Below are 20,733 nucleotides of genomic sequence, written 5' to 3'. Positions count from 1 at the left end.
CAGCCAGTGGGCAGTGAAGGCAACTGAGGTCTGAAGTTACCCCAGAATATCTAGAAGCATTACAAGGGAATAGATTTTGAATGTGTGTGCCATTGTGGCTCTATTACTATCTCTCTAGCTCTATTACTCTTCACAAAAAAACAGTTGGGGGGGTTGAAATTCCTGCCTCACTTGTCTAACATTACCAGTGGCAGTCAGAAAAATCAATAACTCCAAAATAAGACTGCTGTTCCTCCAAATCCTCTATGATTACTCCCACGTCACCAATAACTACTGCAAACATTGTCCTTAGCCACACTGCCTTGGATAATCTGTCTGAAATGACCCACAACTGAACATGCACTTTTTGTAGAGACATTAGTCTATGTTGTTTGTGTGAGGAGAAGTGCAATCTGACAACACATTGTTATTCACAGCACATCAGATACTGTATCAGTTTCTCCTTGATGCCATGCTGTAACACAAATAAAATAAATACGTTGTAAATCTAGCCGCTGATAGCTGCAGAGTGTTCTCTGGCTGACATTTGGCTTTTTTAACTAGGGTCCTGGAGCAGAACAAGTGCTTGGCCTGAACCTGAGCTGTTTCGGTCACACCACATTGTGGAAGATTGTGGCGGGTAGGGTTTTCATCATGCATATGCTAGCTGGCAAAACCTCCAAAGTGGAATTCGGGGAGGATTTCTGTTGGCAGGGAGAGGTGGCAGCAGTTCAAACAATGTGGAAAAAAATTCTCAGCGCCTTTCACGATCAACACAACACCAGCTCCAAAACCTTAATAAAATATAGCAGAATTCTGTGGTTTTCACAGCATCATTTTGTGACAGGTCTTGAAATTTACTTTTTTGCTGTACCTGCTTTTTCTCAACCTGCCCTCTGCATCTTTTTCATATATATCATAGAATGTTTTCCTACATACCCAGTGTGTGGTTGAAGAGAGTGATAGCAAAATAGTAAAAGTAATAAAGTGAGAATTTTTCAGGTCACAAAGAGTTGGACCCATTACTCAAAAAACTGCCCTTTGTCTGTAATGGATTTCTTGTTTGCTTGTGATTGCTGGACATGAAGGCAACAAGGTATGTCTAGAAAGAGGCCTTTCCTTTCTGAATCTCAGGTTCTAACACAAAAATCTGGTGTTTAGAGTATAACTGGGTTTCTTTTTTCTATCAGACTCCAATGTAGCTTCACTGAAATGACATCACATGGTCCATATTTGACCGGTTATCCAAAACCAGACAAGAACATTTGCTCCAAAATGCAAGGTGTGCTTACAGTAAATTGATTTTTAGGTGCCCTTTTCTGTAAAAAGATCAAATATAGCAAATAGGAAAAGACAGATTTCAATAATGGAAAATGACTGCTCCCTTTGTTGGTGAAACATTCCTTGTTTTTTTTGATAAATCCTCTCAGAAATCAGCTTTTCACATACTTGTGAAATTGAATGCTCTCTACTACATTTGATTTCAGGAGTTCCTTATGCATTCATGCAGCCCCCATTTTCCAATTTTCATTAGGGATCACATTAGCGTGATTAGCAGGTGGCCCCAAATGTTGATTAATGTGATTTGATACAGAGAGATAATTCTGCCTGATGCCTAATATTTAGCTGATCCAAAAGACAATGGACATTAATTATCATCATTACTAATGCTTCTGGCATGAAATGTTCTCATTACCTATTCCCATCTAATTTAACACCAGGAAAGGCAGAGGGAGAAGGAGAGCGAGAGAGAGAGAGAAAGAGAGGGAAATAGATAGATTTAGTGAGCAAGAGAGAAAAATAATGAGAAAAATCAGAAAGACAAACAGTAAGAAAGCACAAGATGGATAGATAGAACAGAAGATAGATAGATATTTCTATATTGTCTGAAACATTGATGGTTATCAGATATGCCCAGTTATAGCCCAAAGCAGGTAGAATTACCTCATTAGCCTTTCACTAAGCCTTGCCCCCCTTTGTTGTGGTTGCTAAGTTTCTCAAACCGCTCAATCAAAGACTCAAAAACAAAATTACTTTACATTGATAAAGAAGATAATATACCAAACCAAATTAATTCTGAACAATTTATTTCACTGGATGAAATTTCAACTGTCAGTGGCAGATTTTAGCAACTGTAGCTAGCTGGCTAGCTGACTAACATTAACTCCATTGGCTGAAAACTCCATCTCCAGCTGACTTTTAATGTTTCCAGCTAACAGGCATGAAAATTAGAACACAGAAAAAAGGTCTTAAACATTCATAATGTGGTGAGAAGTATAGGGGATTAAAGGGCACTAACCAGTGTTATCAAAAGAATCCAACTACGCGGGGACCAGTGTTACCTCAGACCAGTACCATTAACTCAAAAGGCAATCAGGTTCGTATACCAAGAAGCAAGAGACGTGGTTCCAACCATCAATTCTTTATGTTTAACAATAGCAAAATTTAGTAAAAAAAACAATTATTAAATGTACCGATCACAGGTATTAAAAAGAGGGGCAGGGGAATTATTCAGGGCCGAGGCTTACCAGTGGAGGGGAGGTAGGAGAGGTGTCCAGAAGAGAGTCACCCTGAATCACACGTGTACACACATCCACACACACACACACACACTGGTGAAGGGTTAAACCCAGGGATGCTCAGTTAAACACAGCACACAGGAAAAAGGAGGAACCATCACCAACAGTCACCAACCCCACCACCGAGGGCGCTCAGCTCCTGAAAAATAAAAAGGGATACAAAATCAATTAAGTGCTCAACCAACAAACAAAACCAGAAAAAAGAGAAAAGAATAAACTAACAAACAAAACTAAACTAAATAAACACATAAACAATACCAAACAATATTCATTACAGGGCATAAAAATGAAAGCCCTGTACTTGTACAACGAACTAGAAAAAGATAAACAAACAAAATAAATTAGAAAAACAAGATTAATAATATGAAACCATTACATAAACCATAAAGTTGGGACAAATGAATGAACCAAACTAAGCAAAACTGAGGATAAGCAAACAACAAAATAAACTATGAAAAGAATATTAGTAATAGGAAATCATTTTGTAAGCTATAAAGTAAAAAAAAACAAAAACAAATGAATGAACTAAACTAAGCAAAACTGAGGATAAGCAAACAACAAAATAAACTATGAAAACAATATAAGTGATATGAAATCATTATGTAAGCTATAAAGTGGAGACAAATAAATGAACTAAATTAAGCAAAATTGAGAATAAACAACTGATGACAACGAAAAAGAAAACCCCCCGCTCACTACACACACACACACTCACACCCACACCATTAAAACGACTCCGCTAAAAAAAGTACTAGTCGCGGTACTGCTGGCCTTCAATGCAGCAGCAGCAGCAGACCCGACCAAACAAATCGAAACAAAGACAATGATTATCAACGCTATTATAGGCAAAGCAGCAGCGTTCTTGCATTGTGGGCAAGAATGGCTGCAGCAGCTCCTGGGTAAGCTGCTATGCGGCTGGCCAGGGCCCACAGTCCTGCAATATATAATGAAAAATCAAATTAAAATGAGAATGACAGCTGCCAAAAAGATGATGAACCTGATGCCATAATAGGCTACATACCAATCAGGCAGCGTCTGTAAGTTCAGGAAGAGAGAGAGAGAGCGTCTATGGAGCCTATGCTGCTACCACACACGGGGACCTAGCGTTCAGCGTCAGGGGAGCGCCCAGAACACCACTACCTGCCTTTATAGGGTAACCACAGACAATGATTGGCTTGAGATTGCCAAGTAATCAAGGAGACTACAGGCCTGCTCAAACCAGAAAGGAATACCTTTCCATTCTGCTACAATAAGATGGCTACATACATGATGCTAACTCAGAGCTGTGTAATGATACAAAAAACAAGCCCCCAGGAATAGCGCTGAGCTTTGAAGCCAATTTGATATAATGGCCAAGCCATGGAATTACAACTTCTGGGTCGGGGAGGGGCCCAAAAAGCATTTTTCTCCACATACAATCATAGGAAAAGGAGCAGCTGTAAAACAATGGGTAAAATTTTTTGAGCGTCACAACCCTCATGGAATGATTTGTTTCACTATCAGAATTTGGTCCATTTGGTCAGATAATATTTCGAATGTGTAGAAGAGCCACATGATTGAATTGTTTTATCAACATTCGAGTTAGCTGGAGGGCTAAACAAGAGGTTAGTTGCCTGAGCTGGAGGAAGTCTCTAGTGAGCATGCTCTATGGGCGCATGGGGCCCATAGAGTGTGCGGGTAATTTCTTTACAGTGGGAAGTGGCTTTTTTGGCTTCATGTGCCACTGAGCAACTTTCATAGGAATGAACGGGGCCTCACTTCTGACGCTTTATCCAGTTCTCTTTATTCATCCATGCAAAAAAAACAAAAAAGGCTAAAGCTAGATGTTCCACAAGTCCTCACTAGTTCATGAGACATTGAAGAAGACATAAATAAATGTTGGAAGGTGGAAATAAAGCAACAGCATTGTTTTTAGAGATCGTTAGTCCTAGAATTATAGTATGCAGTATTATAAGAAAAAACATTTCAAGTTTTATTTCTGTCTAAAATTACACCAATATGAGGTTTACTTTAGAAATATATGGCCTAATTAGTTACTTGGACAAGCAACAAAAAGAAATGAAGAAATGTTACACTTTTACATGAGAAAAGTCATCTCAACAGGGTTTTTCCTAATACCCCACATAATGATGTAGTTAGTTAACGATATACTAATGTTTGGCCTTGAAAGAAACACTAGTACCCAGGCATACTAATGTTGGCAGTTTACAACAGACAAACACACTGGCTACTCCTTTGTTACCTTTTTGCTCTTATTTTTGGTTTGGAAAGGCAATGAAAAAACACAAACTCTTTGGATATTGATCATTGGTCTTAGTGCGCAATGCACAATGCATGCAAGCTTATTAAGATTCAAAGCTTGACAGACCCACCATGTTTAGTTACAGTTGCTGAGCTATTACTAGACAATTGCTACTTGGAGGATTGGTTTAAGGAATGGTCAATTAACACAACCTGGAAATTTTGTTGCTGCTGAGAAGAGAAACTGTACTACATGTTCCCATTATGATGTTTGTACAATACTGGAAATGAAAGGCTTCGGGTAACATTCCTCACTTTCTTTTCACAGGCTCATTACACAGATCTGGTGGTCATATGCACCCTCTGATTCTCAACATCACTGAGAGAAATTTCAAACACTGACACCATTTATTTTTTCTCAGTGAAGGCCTCAATTCAGTAACTGATCGAGGACATATTTTCAGCCTGTAATACAAGACCTTTTGTTCTGTTGAAGTGAGATAACTGATCCTCAGGCAGAGCTTAGAAACAGCCTCTCCTTGAGATGATAGAAGACCTGCGCAATGACTCCCTATCCAGCATTCAATGGGAAAACAATAAACAAGCCTGGGGGGGAGACGGAGAGATTGATAGGCATGCAGTTCTGATCACTCAACCAACAGAAGCTCACTTTACTGGTTCTGTGCTTTATGCACATTTGTGTTTATGAAATTACAATCGATTGTTTCAATTACATGCGCGGTTGGACCATGGTGTTGTCACAATTGATGTGCTACTCTGAGTCAACCTTTGTAAAAATCATTCAAGTTGTAAGTGATGTAAAAAAAACAAAAAAACAAAAAACTTTTTCAGACTCATATCCCACTGCAGACTGAAACATTGCAGTAGTGCAACCTCTGCATGAGACTATGGTGGTAAATACCAAGCCATACCAGACAACAAAGCTCTATAGTGACCCTTACCTTTGAACACAAGCTTGAGGTAGTGACCATAAGAAAGAGTTCATGGATAGAAGATGCTGAAATTAGGCTTCTCTGTCGGGGGGAGGATCTTTCCCCATGACAGAGTAAGGAGGTCAGTGATCGGAAAGGAATTTGGGGTCACCCTGTAGGGGGTGGTCCTTGAGCGGACTCATGACTTGCTGGGGAGATCACATTTTATTGAAGCACCTTGGCGGTAGAGATGTTCAGTGCATGAACAAACAAATGTGTGGAAACTCCTTATAGCAATCACAGTTACAGTGATCAACCACCTATATGGATCAAAAAGCTTAGGACAGAATCATTCCTATACAAATGCTGTTCAAATAATTCACGTAGAGTAATCAAGTAGTCCGCTTACAGTGTTCATTCAGGGCCTTTTCATGAATGACAACATATGTTGTCAACATATGTTGTCATGTATGACCATGATCCAGGTATCAATGGACAAGTTTGTGAAATTATTTTTCCAGGTGGCAAAGAACTGACTTGATTGAAACAGCATTTGAAACAGCTGTAAAACAGTCAATAAAATTCAGTAAATAGCAAAGTTGTCTGTTTCATTACTTTATACTCATGTAATAAACGCACAAATATCAATTAGATGGTCATCTGCATGAGAAATTAAGAAAGAAAAAAATGGTTAAAATAATCCTCTGCTTATAATGATTAGTTTGACCTGGACAGGCATCATCACTAACGGTTTCCACTGTGTTTCACACCGAATCCTCAAGTTATCTGAGTGTGCTGAATCACATCAGCACAACTGATTCAGTTGTTATTTGAATTAAAAGCCCCACTGTTTGCTAACCCTAGACATACAGTATGTCCTTCTTTAAAACTTACCTGCTTGAAAGACAATTAAAACTACAGAACATGATTCAATGACTCTGTTGATGCGGTGTAGGTAGGCCCAGTTTTGTACTGAACTGAATAAAACGGTTAGAGCCAGGAATGGACTGTACTTACTGTACAATAGAATCTGAAACTGAAGTGAAGACTGATGTGCATATAAACCAGCTCAGTATCCCAGTGAATTATGTTTATATTGGACAAATCTGCAATGTCCAACGCCAATGTTCAGTGTGGAAGAAGTTTCCCCTTTATGTAGCAAGGAAGAAAGTAAGGGTATGGGGATGGGTAAGCAACATATCCGACTTTTGTGCAGGAGACTGTGCTGTCACAGAACTGTTTGGGTTTGTTTTTCTTTTCAAAACTGAAGCCACCATCTTTCCGTAACCCTACTTTTTTAGTTCCCTAACCTTAACCATAACTTAACAATAGTTTATTTGCCATAGCCACAGTGTTTCCCTAACCATGACCATTTTCCATGCACTGATATTGTAGACATAGCATTGGATGTTGCATAAGGTAACATGGTGTTTTGCGTCATTACCTAGTATCAACGTTCATTTCTGGTGATAGGGATGGTGAATGGGCTGCATTTATACAGCGGCTCTCTAGTCTTTCGATCACTCAAAGCACTTTTACACTATATGTCAACATTCACCCATTCACACACACATTCATACACTGATGGCAGAGGCTGCCATGCAAGGTGCCAACTTGCTCATCAGCAGTTCTAATGCTCATTCACACTCACACGCCAACGGCACAGCCTTTGGGAGCAATTTGGGGTTCAGTATCTTGTCCAAGGACACTTCAACATGCAGACTAGAGAAGCCAGGGATCAAACCACTGATCTTCTGATTAGTGGATGACCCACTCTACCTTCTGAGCCACAGCCGGGTTGTGGTGTTGAAAAGTGATATGATTGCTTGGATTCAAGTAAAATTAAAATAAAACAAAGAATTAACTGCAGGGTCAGTGACTACAGATCTGTAAAGTTGAAACTACTCAAATCAGCAAAGTGACTTTTCAGGCTCTACTTGGTACCCACTACCCTATAACCCTCACCTCCAAGAAAACAGAGGACAGTTGGGGAAACGCCTTCTTGCCTGTACTGCTCTGATTACTAGAGACCTGGCTGGGATAAGCACCAAAAATAGATGGATGGCTTTATTCTGCTGTGGACGACATAGATCTAGTGTACTATGCATTATAAGTTTAAAGTCCCATGATGAGTGCTTTCCTAAATGTTGTTTATTGCCCTCCACATAGTGGTTGGTGCTCTTTGGGTAAAGCAGTACCATCCCTCCTGAAATTAAGGGTGGATAACATAGCTTGAAGAGACAAATGTTTAGTGTTGTCTCTCCCTGCAATGCTAAACTAAGAGCAGCTGCTATTTGTGTCATTACACTCTTAAATAAAATCATTGCACCCTGCAAAATGCCCACACAACTTCATACATTACCAATGACAGGAAAGCAAAGAAAAACCTTTTTTACAGATAATAAGTGAACACATTTTATGGTGTAACTCTGTCAGGTAATCCGCTATTAATTACAACCCCTGCACCTATGTTTGATTACTGTCTACTGTAGATAATTTCTAGGTTCATAGACATGTCAGCACAGCCTGTCAAAAATGGCTCCTGATAATAGGGTGGCAATTAAATGCTCTTCTCAGGGTTTTTAACTACAATGGAATATGAATTTGTGCCTAAATTAACTGACAGAGTTCTCTGGATTTCAGTCCTGCTAGTGACAGGGCTACAGAAGGCAATGGCGGTCTGTTGGTCTGTCCGTACAGCGGCCTCCCTTACATAGTCCAGAACAAAAGATCTTTAACTTCTGGCCAAAATGTCATGAATTTTGATTGCCCCAGGCTAGGGTTACAGGGATGTGAAAGGAACTGCTCATTCCTACCTCTAAGCCATGGTCAAACCCTACATCCCGGCCCAACTATTGCACTCCTCTACCTCCGCCTCGTCACTTCGAGGACCTTTGCAGTTGCTCATCTTGGATGTGACTTCTTTTCTGCTCTGGCCCCATATTGATGGAATAAAGTCCTCACTGAAGTCAGGATAGCAGAGTCACTAACCATCTTTTGCCTCAAATGGAAAATCCATCTTGCAAACTGCACATCAACATCCCGCACTAGCACTTCCATTGTTATCTTTTTTAAAGGAACTTGCAATTTTGCAAGATTTTAGCTGTTGCTTTGGGTTTGGCATTTATTGTAAGTCACTTTGAACAAAAGCATCTGCCAAATGAATGCTATGTCATGTAATTGCTTGAAAATTATACCACATTTCTGTGGATAATCATAGACTACAGAGGATGGATGATCTCCTGATCTTTTATGCACCACCATCAAGTCAATAATTCTGCCTTTACTCAAGAAATATCAAAATCTAATGGGCAAATTTTCACAAAATTTACAGGACACTCAAAAATAATCTTGTCCTTTTTGAACACATTCAAATTAATTTCAATGAAGAGAACTGATTCAGGGTAACAATGGTTACTAGCATGCCTTTGAGAGACATTTCAGGAACTAGTGTTTTATGTCATTCTAACATCTTTGTTCATAAATGTTTACTATAAAGAGATAAATTGGAGGAGATGCAGTGTAATATAGGGCTGTAGTCTCTGGTTGATTGATCGATTGGTTGGAAGATATGGTCTTGTCTGACCAAATTCTCATTGGTCGGACAATCTCTTGGGTTACACTCGGACTCACTCTGGGCGCCACTTCCAGGGCCTCCAACCCCCGAAAGTTTAGCGAGAAGATAGTTCTATGTTTGTTTTTTTCAGGGGGTAAATAACACTCACTCACACTCCACCATGGTAGGTGGCGGTAATGCACCTTAACGCTGGTTGCCACCCACCATAGAATGGAAAAAAGAAGATGATAGCGCTGCACAGCAAGAGGCAGGCCAAGGAGACAGCCGCTGACCAGGGTGAATCAGCCACGGAGGCAGGAGCAGGAGAGCTGCCTGGAGGAAGAGGCCTTGCCCAGGCTTGTCAGGCTCCGAGATAACGTTATATTCTGCCTTCTGCTTAGAAGTGGTGAATTTACAGCTCACAGCACCTTAATAAGATATAGTCTCTGGCTTTTGTTTGATATATAGTGTCATCAAAAAATGTTGCTGACACTAGATATCACCCACTAGCACTCATTAGCTCGGAGGGCTTACTTAGCTTGTTTACTATATTACGTAAATGCCGCTTTTTTTCCCCCATCGACCAATCAGTTGGTTGAAGAATAGGTACAATTTCAGTCGACCAAGATTTTCTTTGGTTGACTACAGCCCTAGTGTGATAACTGGTCAATATATATACATATACATATATATATATATATATATATATATATATATATATATGTGTGTGTGTGTGTGTGTGTGTATGTGTGTGTGTATGTATATATATATATATATATATATATATATATATTCTTTGTGTAAAATAAGGTGTGTTACTAAATTGTGTATGGTCAGTAAGCCTATGGTAATTTTCTCTGATATACATATTATACAATATTATACAATTAAATAATCTGATATGTAGTCCTACCTAAGGTTCTCTTGCAGTTTCTGCTTGCCCAAATACTATTAACTCCATTGCACCGAATTTGCTATGTCTCATTTTGGGTAAAATATAATAAAATCATAATAATCCTTTACCCAAGCATTTAAATAGCTTTCCACTTGCCCTCTGCTGCACTTTTTCATATTCAGTCAGCTTTGCACTTATGCTCTACTGCACTTCTTTTAAAATGTTATATTTTACTTTATTTTATACATTCTATGTGTTCTATGCTTTAAATTGTTTTTTTCATGTTTTATTCTTTGATTATTATTCAGTATGCATTCTATGTATTTCAGTTTTACTTTATCAAGTGGGTTTTATTTTAATTTTATTTTCCAGCTTTTGTTACATCAGTGTTTTTTTATATGCTGTTATGTTCTTTTATGTCCTTTTCATGTAAAGCATTTGGTGCATGTAATTTCTTTTGTTGTAAAGCACTTTGAGCTGCATTTCTTGTATGGAAGGCTCTATACAAATAAAGTTGTTGTAATAAAATTTGTTATTGTTGTTTTGGTCATATTGCCTTGAGGATGAGAATGGTGAAGGTAACAGGTAACAGAGTTCTTGTTTCATTATTTAGGCTCTGCAGAGACCTTTGGAACTGTACCTGTAATTAAGGACAATAAATTAAATGTGACTCGACCAGAAAGCCCTCCTGGGCCAAGTTAATGTTCGGCATACTGTGAGGTCTCCCCTGTGTCCTGTTTCTTATAGTACATAGACAGTAATTCACACCAAAGACAACTTTAACATCACATGTTTAGCCCCACACATCCCCCTGCACCCCCAGCCCTCCACACCCAAAGTCAATTTACTGAGGTAGCACTGAGGTGCTGATTGAAATTTCATTGACTGTACACAAATCCCTGGCCTCTAATCCCCATAATTCCAGCATATTGTATTGTCATTAACCACTCACTGGCTGGTAAATACAAATCCTTTCACCTTTCACTTTGCAGTCTGTGGATAATTGCTATATCCTCTCCTCAGAAGCTTTCCCATGGGGAAAACCAAGCAGCACACAGGAAACATGCAGTTGTGCTTGACAGCGTAATATGGAGCTACAGCATACAGGAGCTCACTTGATAGTGGAAGGAAAGACCTTGTACTGGTCTGCCATTGCTGACAGAGCAGACACAGTGGCTAATTAGACCTTTGCAACCTCCCAGTGGTGAAACACTTAAATGTCTGGTCTTTGAGATGAAGCTCCAATCTTTAAGGTTTCTCCCTGGTGGAGCCAGAACTTGGTGCTCTGTAGTTTATCTAATAAAATGGAGGATGCTTACTTGAAAATGAAGCTCTATCACTCTGACAATAGAGAAGGATGTAAAAATACAACAAGGCATAAAAATTGGACTTTAAAATTGAAAGAGTGACAAATATGTGTGACAGACCACTTGAGATGTGGTACAATATATAGTCACCCTGTTTGTCAATAGCAATAAACTAGTATATATGTCATTGCAAAGGATATTTCTACCAGGTGAAAAGGTACAAAAGAAATGAGCAGCATTCTGCTTCATCAGACACTGTGTCTGCAACAACTTAAATAAAATTTACATTCTTGTCTTGTGACTCCTTATTGACTATGTAAGTAAAAGAGGAGCTCTCAGTTGCATTATTTCCCCCTGGGCCTTCAAGGGATGCCACCATGAACAATATAGGTTAATTAATTCCCAAAAGACTCGTCTGTGATGACTATCTTCAAAAAGATTTATGTAACAACAGAGCAGAATCAAGAAAAAGCTCAGACATGAAGACCAGTTCTACGGCAACAAGAGTATCCGTGGAAGCAACATCTTCTTTTTAGAAGAAACAAAAATATCCTCTAATGTCATATAGATCAGTAAAAGTTTGGTTAATATTAGTGTTGTTAATTCTTAATTAGTAATGCCATCTGCTCTTATGCAAAGCATTTTAGTGATACTGTAGATTAGACTAAAGCTATAATATACTTCATTAGAAGCACAACGGGATATAAAACATAAATGAATATTCAAGGGCTTGTTAATTAATGATAGGTCAAATGTTTGCATATTATCCCATCATGACTGCACTTATCAGTTCACTCTCAAACTATTTAAAACAGTGACATTTTGAATATCCACTTCAGCAAAATTAGCATAACCCTATAATCAATTTAGAATTGCATTGCAGCTCTCCATTAAACAGAATCAATGTCAAACTATAACCACATTGATGTGTGAAAACTGATTTGAAGAAAGCGTTTGATGTTTCCAGCTACATGCAGATAACATCACATGTGGTGATCCACCGGATAGAGTCTTAGTGAGACTGACTCCTGTAACTCAATATATGCAAATGTCAGCCAGGCAAGGTTCACTTGTAGTGATTATCCATGTACAAGATCTTTGATTAAGTCAGTACGGTGCAGTGTACATTGATTGAAAGAGCATGTTTTCAAACGACCCCTGTCTCTCCTAACAGTTTTTTTTTTCTTAACCCAGTCAGTGATTACTTCAGGAAGTGTGGTGGTCATTTTCCAGTGTGCTTAATGTATGCAGTCATAACCAGTCAAGCATTAAATAGGTATTTTATGTCTAAACAAGAGCACACAACAAATTTCACACCTTGTAATCATCATCGCTTAAATATCTAATAAATCTATGAATGGTGTCTTGATTGAGTGTAACATAAAAACAAACTCATTATCAAAACCTCAAATTCACAACACCTTCATGGTTTCATCATCATTATATCGCATCTGATGTGTCCCAAAGGTCTATTTAATCCTCCCTGGAAAATTGGACTCATATCATTTAGGATGTTAGCTGATTAAGAAATTCTGGAGGGGAGAAACTGCACAAATGGGAATGTTGTTGAAACATTGCACATTTTGAGCTAATTCTTTGCATTTTCCACCCTGATAGGTATCTGATAAACTACTGAAATAACTGAGCTCCTCTTGTAAAGTTTTTAATGGAGCAATATCTTGTGCATATACTGTCAAATACTACATTTTTGCATATGAGCTGCATAATAAATCTGATTTCTGGCCTCAAATGAAGATGAATGCAAAATATTATGTTCTCTAAGCAGAACTTGCAAATATTTCTAAAATGTTGCATTTGACTTGCTTATCTGCAGTGTTTTAAAAAAAAGACTCATGTTTTAGATCTTGATGTGTTGATCAAAACTAATTGTGGAGCAATCATGCTTTGACGTGTTCCTTGACTCAAGTGTGACATGAGGGACTTGCCCAGCATGAAACTGTGAGTGACATGCTGCTGGTTGGTATATGCTTCACTTCACACTCATCTGCTTCTCCAGTGATGGACAGCACACACACACATTTATCTCCACAGGGAGAGATGTTCCAGGCATAGGCCATACAAGACATAAATGATCCACGGTGCCGGAGGAATATGCTACAGTAGGTTCATTCATTCGTGTTGTCAGCGCTCTATCTCTGCCATTCTCTTTCTTCAAAAAAAAAAAAAAAAAAAAGAAAAGACTTTAGCTCCCCTGCTGCCTTTCAGCTCCTGTAAGTATTCCACAGCTTTGCTGCACATTATTTTTAAATTCCTTATCATACATAACACAAAGGCTAATCCCATACTCACATCAATAAATACCATGGTTTGAGTTTATCTCTTAAGATTAATAAACATGTTTTCATGATTTAGAGATGCCAGTCCTTGTACAACAGCCAACTGAATGTAATCATTCAAGACTCCAGCGGAGACATTAATGCAGGAGAGCATGTGCACTTTGTAACATAATTAAAAGTTGTCCAGGGGTAGGGAATGCTGCAGGGTGCAATTACTCATAACTGCCAATGTGATAACATGGAAGTCTGCGGATCACTGCATTGTGCGCAAATTCTAACACGTTTCAAATTAGTGAGACACTTTCTTTCACAGGTTGTCTCAATGTGTGTGCGTGTGTGTTGGAGTGGGACTTGTTCGCACACACACACACACACACAAAGACACACGGGAATGTACTCCGTCTTCAAGCTGCAATCCTCTGTGACCTGTCTGAAATGAATGACCAGTATTGCGAACTTGTGTGCCGTTATGTCAAACAAGAATAATAAAGTTGACATCAAATACAAGAAATCTCAAGGTTCCTCTCGCCTTATGAAAAAATACAGCCTGGAGAGACAACGTGTTCACTCTTGTCTCAAAATATTTGACAAGCTTATGTCTGTCTAACATTGAAGTTAAATCAATGAAGCACCCATGAGCAGATAATCATATACAAAAACTACTGATTCTCAGAGCTCGCATGCCCTGCAAACACCTGTGCTTTCATGATACCCATTTCATATTGCTGGAGATTTTTTAATGGGCCATTGATTTGGCAGACGCAAACGAAAACAAGGTGGAAATGCATTCGAAACCGTTTATATTGTAGTTTTGAAGCCACTAAGCTCGTCTGGGTTGGACGCTGCATATAATTAATTTCTCATTGTTTGTGTTAGGCAGGGTCATTGAGGTTAATTGAGTCTTACTTCAAAATTCTGGCTGGGAGCCTCACGTGCAGTCTTTACTGTATATTCATTTTAATTAATATAAAAGGAGTAGGCAGCCAGCCTTGCCAAGCCTAATGATGGGCAAACGCTGTGTAAACAACAACAAAGGCTGGCCCTGTTCAACTGCCTGCGCAATATTAGCCGACATAGTGTCTAATCGTACTGTGGCTGCCACCACTGCTCCCTTTCCGTCACTGATAGATAGGCTACTCGAGTGAACTGAGTGGAGAGTGAAGATAACCTCCAAAACAAAGCCTTGTGGGTATTGGCTGCTGGAGTGTTTGCAAGGCATGTCATGATACCAGCCTCTCATTCTGCCTCACTTTGAAGCACCGAATGAACTATGTGGAGATAGTAACACACACTGTAAGGATGCTTTGCTGATGGACTTTTCATACACTAAAAATCCATAATTAGCCATATGTTTTTAGTTCAGCGGATTACCATTCCAAACTGATACTTTGCATTAAGCACAGCCATGAGTCCAACTCTCAAGAAGAAAATCAATGATTATGGTTGGGCTGGAAGGATCAGCAGCACTGTACACACAGCTTTTCAGTATAATAAAGAATATTATGAGTTCATCTGACACAAGGGTTTAATGCCATTTATATCTTGACAAGTGTTACAGTAATAATTTCCTCTAACTTAGTATATTTTACATTACTGCACTGTTGACTAATGAATTAGTTGATTGAGCATCTAATCCTTTAAATCCGTTTTTAAGCAAAAACTTAAACTGGTTTCAGCTTCTAAGATGTGAAAATTTGCTTTCATATCTGATAGTACCCTGAGTATATTTTGGTTTTGGATTGTTGGCCAGATAAAACAAGACTTTTCAAGATGTCACCATAGAGTCAGAGAAACTGAGGTGGGCATTTTTCACTATTTTCTGACAGTTCATGGTTCAAATGAATAATCAATTTATTGAGAAAATAACCAGCAGATTAATCAATAAGGAAAACAATTGTTAATTGCAGTTATTTCTGTCTATTTTGTTCTCAAATTTGCTGCATCCATTGTGCCAAAAAATATTGATGCTTTTCCCTTTTAAATGAATGAATTTATGAATGAATGCTGGTTACAGGTAAATTGTTGCATGTTGTACAAGTATCAGTCAAAATCATGTTTGCTTATCTTAAGAAATTTTAATAAAAGAATAAAACAAAATTGCAAGGATATTTTGCTGAGGATGTACAAAGCAGATACTCTGTGACTCCAGCAGAAAGAAAACATTTAAACACATATTCAAATATGTAATTACCATTCTATTTTTTGGGGTTTATATAGATATGTTTTGAGGACTTGGACCAAAATATGGTTTTGTAATATTCCTAACCTTTTTTGTGGCATTTTGCATTTATTTTCTGGTTTGACAGTGGAGACAGACAGGAGATGTGGGGAGAGAATAAGGAGGATGACATGCAACAAAGGGCTCCAGCTGGACTCGAATCAGGCATGCTGAGATTATGCACCAGAGATGAATTGACCACAGGGATGTGCCAGTTCAATAATATTTTTAAACTTGTCTTAAAACATAAATATACACTGGATTTTACTTGTGGTATAAATGTTTACAGCCTCTGAATATATGCATATACCATGTTTAACAACCACATACTGCTGGTTGAAGCCCTAACAAAAAAGTAAAAAAACCTGTCTTCATTCTAAGAAATCGGTGTATCCAAAGCATGTTATAAACTATGCAAATAATATGATCTCAGCATAGGACAAAAAACATCCTGGTGATAGTGTGTAAGTCAGGACTGGTGATGCATATGGTGCACCCACCGTCGAGTATAATCAGAGTTTTGCGAGAAAATGAATCACTTCTTGATTGCACTCTGTAGGTTCACCAACAGTAGTGTTCAAGTGTGTTTTTAATTCCCAAGTTTGCGTGCTTGACCTTAAAGCTATAATATGCAGGATTTTCCTAAAAAATGTATAGACTCATACAAAAATAATCTCTCTCAGTCATCACTTATGACCTACTAGAAGTGTGTGGTGGTGCATTTATCTACAGAAACTCTGCCCTCTGTCTGTATTTTCTTATTATTTTGCTGTGTTTGGGATGTTTCTGGGTGTCAACCTTTGGGCAGTGGGTTTGTAGCCCCCAGCCAATAACAGTGCACAGGGTGTGAGGTCAGGACTCTATAGAAACGTAGCGTCCAGGTTACATCACTGTCTCTGTCTCTCTCCTCTGCTCTGCCTCCTTGTATCATGGATGTGTAAAGAGCTGCAGGTCTGTGTGCCTGTTGGATTGAGGGCGGGGCTGAGCTACACACGCGCAGAGCAGAGAGACCACAGTGGACAGGATGAAGCTCTGCATTCATACAAAATCAGGCAATGCTGCACCTTCCCGCAGGGTTGTGTGGAGGTGTGGGCATGTTTATTTGTGCTTTAGAACGTAAACGCTGTGAAACAATCAGAAAATAACATTTTATTTATCTGATTCATGGCTTTGTTTTCACCAGCACTGCTCACTTCACTGTCTAGCTCACTCAACTACGGTTGCTCTCTCTCTCACTCTTGCTCTGGTTGAGCCGGAGAGGTGGGGCCAAATCCTGCATAGTATACCTTTAAAGGTCCCCTTGAACATCAAGAGCCTAACAACCTTGGATTTTGTTATAGCAGGAGAACTGTTCTTTATTTGTTTTTTTTATCTTTGTAACCATGACATTCAGAAGCATATTTTTGCTTATACTCCAAATATAGAGGTTTTGATGTAAAGGTCATGAAATTGTGGCAGGGATTTTTTTTTATATACATAGCATATACAAACTGCTTCACAATTTTAAGCTGGCATCCAGTAGTTATTGAAGATAGATGATGGAAATGATAAGGATGATAACACTAATAATTCAATTGATAAATCAGGCTGGTCAGGAATCTATTATTACTCTGTGCCTTTCTCATCTATAACCAGTGGCTGAACCCCGCTAGCAGTCATTTCCCATCTCACGGACTGTCTGGATGACTGATCAGGGTTGTGATTGTCTCCCCTCTCCCCAACACACCACCGCCACATACGTCAGCAGCAGCACATACATCTTGAGCAGTCTCTAACTCCAAGCCAGAGCAGTCTAGAGCCCCAGTAAACGTTGCAATCAGCGCCAGAATTGGGCCAATTCCTCATAACCTTGTCTGCACATGGCACCTTGCCTTGAATCATAAGAGCGTGAGACTGTAGCAAGTGTTCAATCTGTCAGCAAAGCAGCTATATTGCCCCAGTACAGTTGAAGAGGGTAAATCAACGTTTAATTATCTGTGTCTGCCCACAAAAGCTGCATGGGCATTGTAGACCTGATGTAATGGAGTTGCCTGTCATGGCAGTATTTTGTACAAACAGCGGTTATAAGGTGTATGGCATTGTGGGCCTTGGCTGACAGCAGACAGGTATTGTGAATAAAGCTTTCAGAAATGCTTTAATTCTGTGAAGACACAGGATGTTCACAGACTAAAGAAATATGAAACAGACACCTCAAGTGTACTTTATTCCAGCCACAATGAAAACACAAGTATGGGGTATTTATTCCCAAACATCAAGCTTCTATTCTGTGAAACCTATTTTTGATTTTGTCACAATCTTTTCAAGATCAATACAACTCCCTCATAGTTTGAAAAGTTGACACTGTGGCCTTTTGACAAAACAATCATCTTTTCTTTTAACAAAGCTAAAGCTTCACCGTAAAAAAAAGTGAATCCCATCAAAAACACCTGAAAAAAGACATCTAATTTATAACCACATTAGACTTAGAGATGAGTTCCTATTGACCCATTGTTGATGGGAGATGTTCGATCTTCAGCATTATGTTCAGTCTGGTGGCAGAGTTCTTTATATTTCTCTTGAAGAGAATAGCAAAATCAATGGTGAAAATGTTTCACGATTCAGTTTTGGGACTCAATCGAAGTGCAGCAATTTTTCCATATAATTATGAACAATCTAACATCTTGGATTGCACATCTCCAGCCAATCATAGGTGTATAAGCGAGCACTGAAAGGCGCCGTGTGGAAATTGATTGTCCTCTTTCTTCTCTCTCACAATCTTCAAAAAATAAACAAAATGTGCTGATCAATCCAGTCAACTAAGTACACCCCTTGTCAATGTCTCCAGCTTTTACAATGGAGACTTGGTGTTTCTGGAGCCATTAGTTATGACCAACTTGCCAGACAAGGCATTGATCGCTGGCCTGTTGTAAATGCAACAGCAATCATTTCACAAGGAAAAAACTTTGAGCTGACTGTGCTGTCGTGTATGAAAGTGTGACTGCTTAAGAAGTGTCAACTTAAATTACTATTTTAATTTACTAAAAGTAGAGACTGGAATGAGTTATTTCAGCAGCGGTTTGATGTTGTTATATTAGGACCCAGTGTCCTTCGGTGTCACAATAAACTTCTGTGTGTCTTTTGCTTTTCCAGTGGCTTTAGTGTAGCCTTGCAGTCAGTCATATCGGATAGACAAGAAAATTTACAACCCTTACAAAAATACCACCACTTTGATCTCAGTGGAACATCAATTCAATCATACGGCAGAAACCTGTTTACCAAAGTGTGCAGCCTGTTTTATTCAGGCTAAAGTTAGTGGGCACTTCAGTTCTTTTTCTGAACTGAATTTCGATAAATGATGTCATGCTGAAGGTAAAAGAGAGAATGATGTACGTTTGTCACCAAAAGGCTGTTTTCACATTCAGCTGCTGAAGGGGGAAAGTTTCATTGTGTTTTTTACATTTAAATCTGAGTTTCATTATGCAACTTAAACAAGTGTGATGTGGAGACTTGAAGCCTCCGGTGCACATACATTTGTCAGTGATGAAGGAGACATCTTGTGTCCAGCAGTTAAACTGAAATGAAAAACATTTTCATAGATTCTGGATGTTTCAATGATAAAGACTGAGTAGTTGTCATTTTAAACACATTAGAAACAAATTAGCATTCAAGTATTTTGTATGTCTTAATTTAACATTTCTATTTTATATTATATATATATATTTTCCTTTTCTTTGGTATTTTTATTGCATACATTGTTTACAACGTAACACATGGATGACATGGATGTGGAAGACAGCAACACTGCCCTGGTCTCTTCTAATAATCCTCCTGGCTGTACTCCCTTTGTGTCAGCACTGCCAAAGTGCATTTCCACAATCTTTTATAATGATACGTTGTAACATATGGCACTTCTTGCGATGACTGTGTGTGACAGGGAGACATAGGTTAACTGATGGGATGCTGTGTGATGCTGTGATGCTGTGTTAAAAAATGTATGCCAACCGCTGTAAGAAAGACAAACGAGTCAAATCCAGTTTGATCCTACAACTATTCAAAATGTAGACAATCGACGGTCACATGTTACTTTAAGTCCCCCCATTTGGAATTTGTAAGTAGTATTATAACATACTACAGATATAAATGTTTATTTATGTACTTGTCAACAATTATAACTCCTCCTGTTGACATACATAAGTGGAGGCTGCTGTATAAAAAGATAATGAATGATAATATAATAAATCACAGTTATAATTATATAAAATATGTCTTCATGAAGCAAATTATAATTGTTGACAAATACTATACATTACATTGCATAAAAGTGTCCTTTCCTCTTCTTATAACTACATTATAGTGTGTTATAAACCCTTTATTATATGTTTGTACTTATATTATTTACATACACCACTTACAAATGCTAAATATGGAACTTAAAGTAAAGTGTTACCAATTAGCTGAGATACTACATTTTGTACTTCACTTCACATTTCCTCTCGGTGTGTCACAGTGAGGAGCTCCCTTGCTCCAGGGCCTGACTCCCTCCAGTTATCAGCCCAGGTGATTGAGAGCAGAGACCGCCATCTCTCTATAGAGGGCACCCACAGACCCAGAATGTCTTGTTTGCTAGAGCTGTGTACATTTTGTATTTGAAAGAGCAGCAAGTCAATGAATCTCGATAATGCGAGAGCCGGGCCACATAACTCACGTTGATAGTCCTTACATTGTGCCAAGAGGCGATAAATCTGCTCTG

This window comes from Thunnus thynnus, chromosome 10 (genome assembly GCF_963924715.1).
Source record: "Thunnus thynnus chromosome 10, fThuThy2.1, whole genome shotgun sequence".
Taxonomy (NCBI): Eukaryota; Metazoa; Chordata; class Actinopteri; order Scombriformes; family Scombridae; genus Thunnus; species Thunnus thynnus.
This window is presented reverse-complemented; position numbering follows the sequence as displayed.